Here is a 10582-nt window from a genome sequence, read left to right on the forward strand (position 1 = left end):
CTATCAGAGGTAACTGTTAACATGATAGTTTTGGTAGATTTTGTGGTTGACAGAGGTATTCTATTAAACATAACAACTCAGAAACTTTATTACTCATAATCCAATGAACTACAAATAAACCAACCCCCAGTCTTGAACAAGTGTAGGGGGAAAAAGGAGTAGGCCACTATCTAATGAGTTTGACAATCAGAGGTAATTGTTAACGTGATAGTTATTGGAGACCCGACATCCTACTGAAGAGGATTAGCTTCAGTGGTCGTAGTATCTTCCCCTTCTGACTTAGGAGATTGGGCTTGGTCCGATTGCTCAGGAGAAGGTTGGGCTTAGTCCGATTGCTCAGGTTGATCCTGCCTACTTTGTTCTTCAGCTTTGATCCTGGCAATAATCTTTTGAGCCTGTTCGTCTTGAGAAATTAGTTGTCTCCAGGAACGGCATTCTGCAAGTCCTATTCGGACTAGGAGGTCGGTTTGCAAGTTGTGTCGACAGGTCTCTACCAAAGTAGACTGTGTCATACCTGACGAACACCGGAGAGCCATGGTTCGGAACCTTTTGACGAAGGCTTTGACGGATTTCCTCTTCTTCTGCTTAATGGCGAGAAGGGTATGGATGGAGACTTATGTATCCTCTTCAAAAAATCTTGACAGGAAGAGTTTCTCTAAATCTGTCCACCTTTGGATACATCCGGCAGGTAGTTTCCTGAACCATTCAAAGGCAACTCCCTTAAGGGTGCCAATGAACAATCGAGCCAGTATGGCATCGTTTGATATTACATTCCCAGTCTGTGACTTGAAATGATAAATATATTGGTTCGGTGATCCCGTGCCGTCAAAAGTTTGTAGCATCGGGACTTCAAATTTTGGAGGATAAGGGGCTGCATCCCATTCGGCAGGATAGGGTCTGACAACTCCCTCGTCTTGGAGCTCGCTTCTGTTGGCCATGGCATTGAGGCAGGCTTCCAATTCTTCCATTTGGGCAGACTGGAGATTATACTCATTCTCAATCTCTCTTCCTTCATCAGAGGAAGATTCCAGGTTGTAGGCTTCTTGGTCAGAAGCCGTGTCATCAACCACAGAGGAAGATTCCAGGTTGTAGGCTTCTTGGTCAGAAGCCGTGTCATCAACCACCTTTCCCTTTCCTTTGCTTGTGTGAGGTCGGGATGATCAGAAGCCGTGTCATCAACCACCTTTCCCTTTCCTTTGCTTGTGTGAGGTCGGGATGAAGACGTTTTTCATCTCCGGGAAGATTCTTGCCTGGGTGGCGAATATGTCTTCTGAGATTTGACAATGTTTGCGACGATTTGAGACAATAGGGCCATGAGTTCATTGATGGCCTCTTGCTGAGATTTGATCATGGCCTCCTGCTCATTAAGTCTCTTCGTGAGATCTTCATGGTTTCCCGTCAAATAAGCGGGGCTCTCATGTTCAACAAAAGAGCTTGATGATTGGGACTCTGCAATGGCTGAGTGTTCATCATTGGAATTGGTTCCCCTGGCTAACCTCTGATAGTTGACAGGGGGAATGGCTCATGTTCGCGTCCGAGTGCGTCGGTAAACTCCTTCAAACTCGTTAGCGATTTGTCTGATGGTCGGCGAACGACTTGTCTCAGAGTCATCAGAACTAGGACCTGAGGCTTTCCCTCTACCGATCACATTGATAGTGACCCCAGGATACTCGGTCTCTAGAGACTTCTTCCTGTGAGAACGTCGTTGTTGGTTGGGCAAGGCAACGTTCGTAAATTGGTCAAACACCTATAATTTAGCCGCATATGAGCAGCATTGACATCCCGAGAGGACCGTAGGAATCAGTTGTTCACATTGGAATGAACGAATGACTTGTTGCATCGGTCTTTCTCTAGATATAAACTCTCTCAAATTTGTTGCAAAGACTTGAGAAGAATTACTCACTGATCGTGAGGTTTGAATTGGAACCCCCAGTCCATGATTGGACAAGACTGGCTCTTGGTAAACATGGATCTGGTTGAGATGCCTTGAATCCATGAACTTCTTATATCCTGGTACTTGCACTCCTTTGCATAGTAGCCATATTTGTGACATATGTAACATTCACTGTTTGATTTATTATAATTTGATTGATAATTGCTTCTCGTATCAAGTCATCATGCCCCTTATGCCCTGGGCGACACACGTGCTACAAGATAGTGCTTTTTTAAATCTCTCAAAATGGAATCTGTTCCAAACATATATGCCATCGTTGTCCACATCTCTTTGATTGTTATTATAAATGCCATGTCCTTAACTATTGTAGTATCCGCGTCCTTGGTTGTTGTAGTTCCTTTATCCTCGTCCTCTGCCACGAGAATTTCCTCCTCGCTGGTCTCTTCCGTACTGCACTCCTTTGTTATTTTTTATAAAAGCTTGACTTTAAACGTTTTCTCAAGGGGCTTCTCGGTTGACCTCTCGTTCATGTGTTGCTCGTGAACTTGTAAGGTACCCATCAACTCATCAACTGTCATCTTGGACAAATCCTTCGATACTTCAATTGTTACCACAGTATGATTAAATTTTGCTGTAAGAGATCGCAATATTGTCACGCCCCGCTTCCCGAAATACCTGGGAATCAGAACGGGAACAAGCCCGCGATGTATTAGATTGAGGTGAATAAATAAAAAATCATTTCTTCTCAACCTAATACGCTAAGTGTCAAGCAATATACAATGCGAAGTTACAGGTCCCCTATCACAATTAGTAAGAATATAATGAACAACTCAGAACAAAAATGTCATATCACAAATGAGATAACATCCGATACACAAAGTTTGGGTCAAACATGCCCTTATTACAAAACTATCCAACTGAATGCTGAAGAGATATAGAATACATCATTCAACGGAAATAGAAAGAACTACAAAAGTAAACTAGGACCATTAACTAATAAAATAAAAAGTAGGTTTCGACTTCTTCTTCTACTATGTCGGCAAAGCACTCATGCTGAGGATACTCGGGCTCTGGCGTATCTCCAAGCTGGACCTGTCCTTCCTCTAAGTCTGACGTACACTAGAGAAAACAGGTGTACGTCAGCGTGCATGGAACACGGCAAAAACCCACAAAAGAAACGATCGAATGACCAATGCAATGACAGTAATAATAAAAATAGAAGTATGCAACTATAATTGTAACAACTAGATGCAAATCACCACTAGATTATAATAGTCAGGAGAAAAATCCAACTCATCCAAGAATGGGGTCACACTACTAACCATCCTATAATAACTCACTGGTCCACATCTCAAATAGGTCAAAGTTCATATTCTCGGATAATTGACAATTCACAAATCCTCTACGTGCATCCAATGCCGCTACACGATATCGGTCAAAGGACTACACGCAATCCGATTTTGGCCTGGTCCGAACTCAAGCAAAACTCGGGTGACTATAAGATTTTCACTGACCAAAGTGACTACACGATTTTAACTTTGGCCCAACAAACCAACCCTAGTGACTACATGATTTTCACCGGTGCGAGTTTGGAAGATACATCAACAACCACCCAACAAACCAACCCTAGTGACTACATGATTTTCACCGGTGCGAGTTTGGAAGATACATCAACAACCACTTCCGATCACATGAACCAAGACTTTCACATCCCAACTCTTCTTGTTTCTCTAAGTCAACAAACACAACTTATACTAGATCTCGGGTTCACCACCAAAATTTAGTCAACACACCCACGCATGTCAATAAGTCTTGTTCATGACGCGCAAAGCGACTAAGTCATGAACTACTAACGGTTCTCAATCACAATAAGGAAATAATAAATGAAATACAACCAATCCTATGCAGCGATATCATGGCATGTCAAGTATATTAAAATAAAGATTGTAAAACATGCACAGTAACTATGAATAGTGCGGTGTATGTGTACAGAAGTAGTGAGCAGATAAAAAAAATCCTTTTTCAAAATAAATTTCCTTTTAATTATTCTAAAATGATTCTTTTCCAAAATAAATTCTTTTAATTTATAATAATTATTCAAAAAAATAATTCTTTGTCAAAATAATTTTTTCCCTTACAGAATATTATTCATCCAATAATCTCTCGCGGATAATTATATCACAGTATACACACTACATCTAATCACAATACAACCAAATATATGCATATAATTTATAATGGATCTAAAATTCAGATTTGAGCAAGAGGGATCTTGCCTCGGGTTTCCGTCGAACGTATCGACGTTGACGTGCGAGTCCGCGAGTGAGGCGACAGTGACGGTTGAAGGAACTGTCGGAGTTAGACAGCGGAAGAGGGGATAACAATGAGCGGCGACGGTGAGATGGCGGTGACGGTGAAGTTCAGCGGAGAGCTGCTGTAGGAGGGTGGCAGAGCTTGATGTGGATCTGAACGGTGTCATAGGGGTGGCTAGTCGGAGGCTTGGAATAGGAGGTGAAGGGGGTGGCTGTCAGCTGAGGTGGAGGGCGAAGGATCAGAGTTGAGGTGGAGGCGGATTCGACGGTTGAGGAGTTGGCGTGGTCGGGTCTGATGGGGGAGGAGCTTGCGGCAGAGGAGGGAGAGTGGAGCGGCGCTGGGGAAGATCGAGGGGCTGGTCGACGGTGGATCTGGACTGGAGACGCGGCGACAGCGAAGTGGAGCTGACAGAGGAGGGCGGTGAGGGCTGGCTGCAGCTGAGGTCGGGGTAGTTGAGGCGGAGGTTTGTTTGTAGGAAAATTTGTAGTAAAGAGACAGTGAAAGAAAATGACTTGTATTCTCTCAAAATCAATTACAGTTGAATTCCCTGATTACAAAAGAGAGGAGAACGAATTTGATTCTCCCCTTTGGCTTCAAGGAATACTCCAAAGGATGAATGCTGATCTCTTAATCTATGATGCTCCAATATCTCCCCCTTTGCTGCCAAGTCCCAGATCCGAAAATGCTAGCCTGAACTCTATTGAGTTTACCCATATTTATATGGAATTAAGGGGTGTAACCGCCCCCTTAATCCGCTCCTAAGTGGGGCGGAAATCCCTCAAATCGTTAAGGGAAAACGGTTCGTGCAACCGTACAGCTCGTGTTTGAACGAGTCAAATGCCCACGTCGGCGTTCAGGACCCTAACTCCGCATTTTAAAATGGAGACGCGGAGTTAGGTACTCGTTGGGCATTGAAAAACGCGGGTCCGACCCCAGTGTTTTAATGTTGTAACGCAGGTCCGACTCCAGCATTTTGATGTTGTAACGTGGGTCCGACTCCAGCGTTTTGATGTTGTGACGCGGGTCCGACTCCAGCGTTTTACTGTTGACACACGGAGAGGACCTCCGTGTTTTGGTATTGATACACGGGGAGGACCTCCGCGTTTTGGTCTTAGAGCACGGTGATGAGTTCCGCGTCTTGCTTTGGAGAGATTATCAATAAGTAATCTCTTTTTTCATAGCGTTGCAAAGATCATTGTCCTATAATCTTCGTCTTGGCTCCTTGAGAATATGAGAGTCGTCAGATTGTAACTCCCGATGTTGATTGTGAATGCTGTTGAACTAGAGCTCTCATCAGTTGTCGTGAAGGTCGTCAGATTATAACCTTCAGTGATCTACATGAAAGTTTTCAAATTGTAGCCTTCTGGAAGTCGTCAGATTGTAACTTCCATCATCGGTGTTTGTTGGAGGATAAGCTATCTATTATGATTTTTAGACAGCCTACAGAACCCCCTCCAAAGTTTTCTAAAGTTTGCGATCGACTGGGACGAATTTTCGGAATACTTTGGATCTCAACTCTGATCCTGGAGCTGTTGATTCCTTGTTGTAAAGAAGTCGTTCTCTGCACTCGCTTCGAAGGTATCTTGGTTGAAGGGATTTGCCATGTAGGACATGTGTGAAGGTATGCGCCATAATCCTGCTTCTGGAATGTTGGGGTGTATCCCTACGTTTTGAACTTGAGACGCGGGACTCACCCTTGCATGTTGAATTTGGAACACGGGTGTGACCTCGGCGTTTGGTTTTTGCATCGTGGGTCTGACCTCAGCGTCTGACCTCCGCGTTTGGTTTTTGCATCGCGGGTCTGACCTCAGCGTTTTGACTTAAAACACGGCTATGACCTTGGCGTTATCGGTTTTGTAACGTGAGTCTGTCCTCGGCGTTTCGATGCGAAGGTGACTTTCATGCATTTTTTACTAAGTCTTTGAGACTTGTCTTCAGCTTATTCGTTTCAAGTCTCGGCTCACATCCATTAAGCTAATGAACCTGCACACATGCGTAGGATTTTTGGCAAACCTTCAGCCATCAACAGATTTGATAAGCCTTTACCGACTACCGTTTGAGTCGGGCTAGCATGTGGATTGTCTAAGTCCGTTCCACATGTAACGTTGTGCTAAGAGAATGAACCCTCTTAGACTTGATGCTATGATTTTGAATACATAGACTTTGTTATTTTTATGGAAAAAGACTAACTGGCTATCTCTAATTAGGAATCGAGATAAAGTCCCCCATGCGTGTAAGGCATGAATTTCGGTGTTATTAATAACAACCTGCTACGATGTTGAATACGTAGACTTTTGTCCTTTTTACGGTGAAAGACTAACCGGCAACACGTGTTAGGCGTTGACTTATCCTTACTTAGGATTCGGGATAAATTTCCCCATGCGTGTAAGGCATGGATTTTGGCGTTATTAATAACGACCTGCTACGATGTCGAATACGTAGACTTTTGTCCTTTTTACAGTAAAAGACTAACCGGCAACGCGTGTTAGGCGTTGACTTATCCCTACTTAGGATTCGGGATAAATTTCCCCATGCGTGTAAGGCATGGATTTTGGCGTTATTAATAACGATCTGCTACGATGTCGAATACATAGACTTTTGTCCTTTTTACGGTGAAAGACTAACCGGCAACACGTGTTAGGCGTTGATTTATCCCTACTTAGGATTCGGGATAAATTTCCCCATGCATGTAAGGCATGGATTTTGGCGTTATTAATAACGACCCGCTACGATATTGAATACGTAGACTTGATCATTTTCGCGGGAACGAACCACCCGGCAGCTTGTGTTAGATGCAGGCTTATCTCTGTTTAGGGGTCGAGATAAATTCTCCCATGCATGAAGGCATGGATTTATGGTGCTGTTTCTTCCTGTGTGACTTGAAACACTAAAAGAAATTTGGAAGCGCCAGAGGTGTAGTATTAACTTGGCATGAATTTTTACTTAGAGTAAAATTCATAAATTTTCTTGGTTATCACTAGGATAATTCCAAAAAATCTTTAATCCACTGGGAATTTTATGATAAAAACTTGCTATTCTTGTTGAAAAAGGATTAACAAGTTTATTGGGGGGTTTGACTGTTAGAGGTGTGATGTTAACCTAACAGTATTTTATAGACCTATCGCTCTATTGAAGATAGTCGATAAGTTGATTTGGTCATCAGAGGTGTGATGTTAACTTGATGGGAATTTGTTACGATCGGAGCAACTTTGTGAACTTATCATCCTATTGAAGAGGATTGACAAGTTGATTTGTCAGAGGTTTAGTGTTAACATGACGGGAGAATGTGTGGGCCTATCGCTCTATTGAAGAAAGTTGATTTGTCAGAGGTTTAGTGTTAACATGACGGGAGAATGTGTGGGCCTATCGCTCTATTGAAGAGAGTCGATAAGTTGATATTGTCAGATGTGTAATATTAACGTGACAAGATTTTGTGTTGCGATTGGAGCAACTTTGTGGACTTATCATCCTATTGAAGAGGATTGATAAGTTGATTTTGCCATAGGTTTAGTGTTAACGTGACAGGAATTTGTGTCGCAATTGGAGTAACTTTGTAGACTTATCATCCTACTGAAGAGGATTGATAAGTGGGTTGTCAGAGGTCTAGTGTTAACGTGACGAGAGTTTGTGTTGCGATTGGAGCAACTTTGGAGACTTATCATCCTATTGACGAGGATTGATAAGTGGATTGTTGTCAGAGGTATATTGTTAACATGACAGGAATGTGTTGCGATTGGAGCAACTTTGTGGACTTATCATCCTATTGACGAGGATTGATAAGTGGATTTTGTCAGAAGGTATATTGTTAACGTGACAGGAATGTGTTGCGATTGGAGCAACTTTGTGGACTTATCATCCTATTGACGAGGATTGATAAGTGAATTTGTTAGAGGTTTAATGTTAATATGACAGGGATGTGTTCTTGTGACTTGCACAAGATTTTAGGAATTAGCGTCTCGCTGGGGAAACTTGCTAAATGAGTTTATCATCAAAAGCGATAAATTTTGATGCTTGTGATTTGAACAAGATTTTGAAGACTTAGCGTCTTGCTGGGGAAGATTGCGATTTGAGCAATTTTGAGGACTTATAATCCTATTGTCAAGGATTGATAAGTTGATTGTTGTCAGAGGTATATTGTTAACGTGACAAATTGGGAGTGATGCAAGTTGAATGCATACTCTATGGGGATGATGATCGTCAGAAGTGTAATGTTAACTCGACGATGTGAAAGATTCGTTACTCTTAATCCAATGGATTCTAAGTAACCAACCCCCAGTCTTGATTAAGACTTAGCAAGGGAATAAAAAAGAGGTAGATAAGACACATTGCCTAGTGGGGCACTATCCATAAAGTCGGAATAGAGGCACATCACCTGGTAGGCTATTATCTGATGAGTTTGACTATCAGAGGTAACTGTTAACGTGATAGTTGTGGACTTGCCATCCTATTGAAGCGGATTAGCAGATTGATGGACTATCAGAGGTAACTGTTAACGTGATAGATTTATGGACCTGTCATCCTATTGAGGAGGATTGGCAGATTGATAGACTATCAGAGGTAACTGTTAACGTGATAGATTTATGGACCTGTCATCCTATTGAGAAGAGGATTGACAAGTTGAGGGACTATTAGAGGTAGATGTTAACATAATAGTTTTGTGGACCTACCCTCCTGTTGAAGTGGATTGGCAGATTGATGGACTATCAGAGGTAACTGTTAACGTGATAGATTTATGGACCTGTCATCCTGTTGAGGAGGATTGGTGGGGGAATTTGGAGAAAACAGACTATCAGAGGTGATTATTAACGTGATAGTTTTAGTGGACCTGCCTAAAAGGACTATCAGAGGTGATCATTAACGTGATAGTTTTTGTGGACCTCCCATCCTATTAAAGCGGATTGACAAGTTGATGGACTATCAGAGGTAAATGTTAACGTGATAGTTTTTGTGGACCTGTGATCCTATTGAAGCGGATTGACAAGTTGATGGACTATCAGAGGTAACTGTTAACGTGATAATTTTGTGGGCCTACCATCCTATTGAAGAGGATTAGCAGATTGATGGACTATCAGAGGTAACTGTTAACGTGATAGTTTTGGTAGATTTTGTGGTTGACAGAGGTATTCTATTAAACATAACAACTCAGAAACTTTATTACTCATAATCCAATGAACTACAAATAAACCAACCCCCAGTCTTGAACAAGTGCAGGGGGGAAAAGGAGTAGGCTACTATCTAATGAGTTTGACTATCAGAGGTAATTGTTAACGTGATAGTTATTGGAGACCCGGCATCCTACTGAAGAGGATTAGCTTCAGTGGTCGTAGTATCTTCCCCTTCTGACTTAGGAGATTAGGCTTGGTCCGATTGCTCAGGAGAAGGTTGGGCTTGGTCAGATTGCTCAGGTTGATCCTGCCTATTTTGTTCTTCAGCTTTGATCCTGGCAATAATCTTTTGAGCCTGTTCGCCTTGAGAAATTAGTTGTCTCCAGGAACGACATTCTGCAACTCCTATTCGGACTAGGAGGTCGGTTTGCAAGTTGTGTCGACAGGTCTCTACCAAAGTAGACTATGTCATACCTGACGAACACCGGAGAGCCATGGTTCGGAACCTTTTGACGAAGGCTTTGACGGATTCCCTCTTCTTCTGCTTAGTGGCGAGAAGGGTATGGATGGAGACTTCTGTATCCTCTTCAAAAAATCTTGACAGGAAGAGTCTCTCTAAATCTGGTCACCTTTGGATACATCCGGCAGGTAGTTTCCTGAACCATTCAAAGGTAACTCCCTTAAGGGTGCCAATGAACAATCGAGTCAGTATGGCATCGTTTGATATTACATTCCCAGACTGTGACTTGAAATGATAAATATGTTGGTTCGGTGATCCCGTGCCGTCAAAAGTTTGTAGCGTCGGGACTTCAAATTTTGGAGGATAAGGGACTGCATCCCATTCGGCAGGATAGGGTCTGACAACTCCCTCGTCTTGGAGCTTGCTTCTGTTGGCCATGGCATTGAAGCGGGTTTTCAATTCTTCCATTTTGGCAGACTGAAGATTATACTCGTTCTCAATCTCTCTTCCTTCATTAGAGGAAGATTCCAGGTTGTAGGCTTCTTGGTCAGAAGCCGTGTCATCAACCACCTTTCCCTTTCCTTTGCTTGTGTGAGGTCGGGATGAAGACGTTTTTCCTCTCCGGGAAGATTCTTGCCTGGGTGGCGAATATGTCTTCTGAGATTTGACCTTGTTTGCGACGATTTGAGTCAACAGGGCCATGAGTTCATTGATGGCCTCTTGCTGAGATTTGATCATGGCCTCCTGCTCATTAAGTCTCTTCGTGAGATCTTCATGGTTTCCCGTCATATAAGCGGGGCTCTCATGTTC

The sequence above is a fragment of the Asparagus officinalis genome, chromosome 5, assembly GCF_001876935.1.
Source record: "Asparagus officinalis chromosome 5, Aspof.V1, whole genome shotgun sequence".
Taxonomy (NCBI): domain Eukaryota; kingdom Viridiplantae; phylum Streptophyta; class Magnoliopsida; order Asparagales; family Asparagaceae; genus Asparagus; species Asparagus officinalis.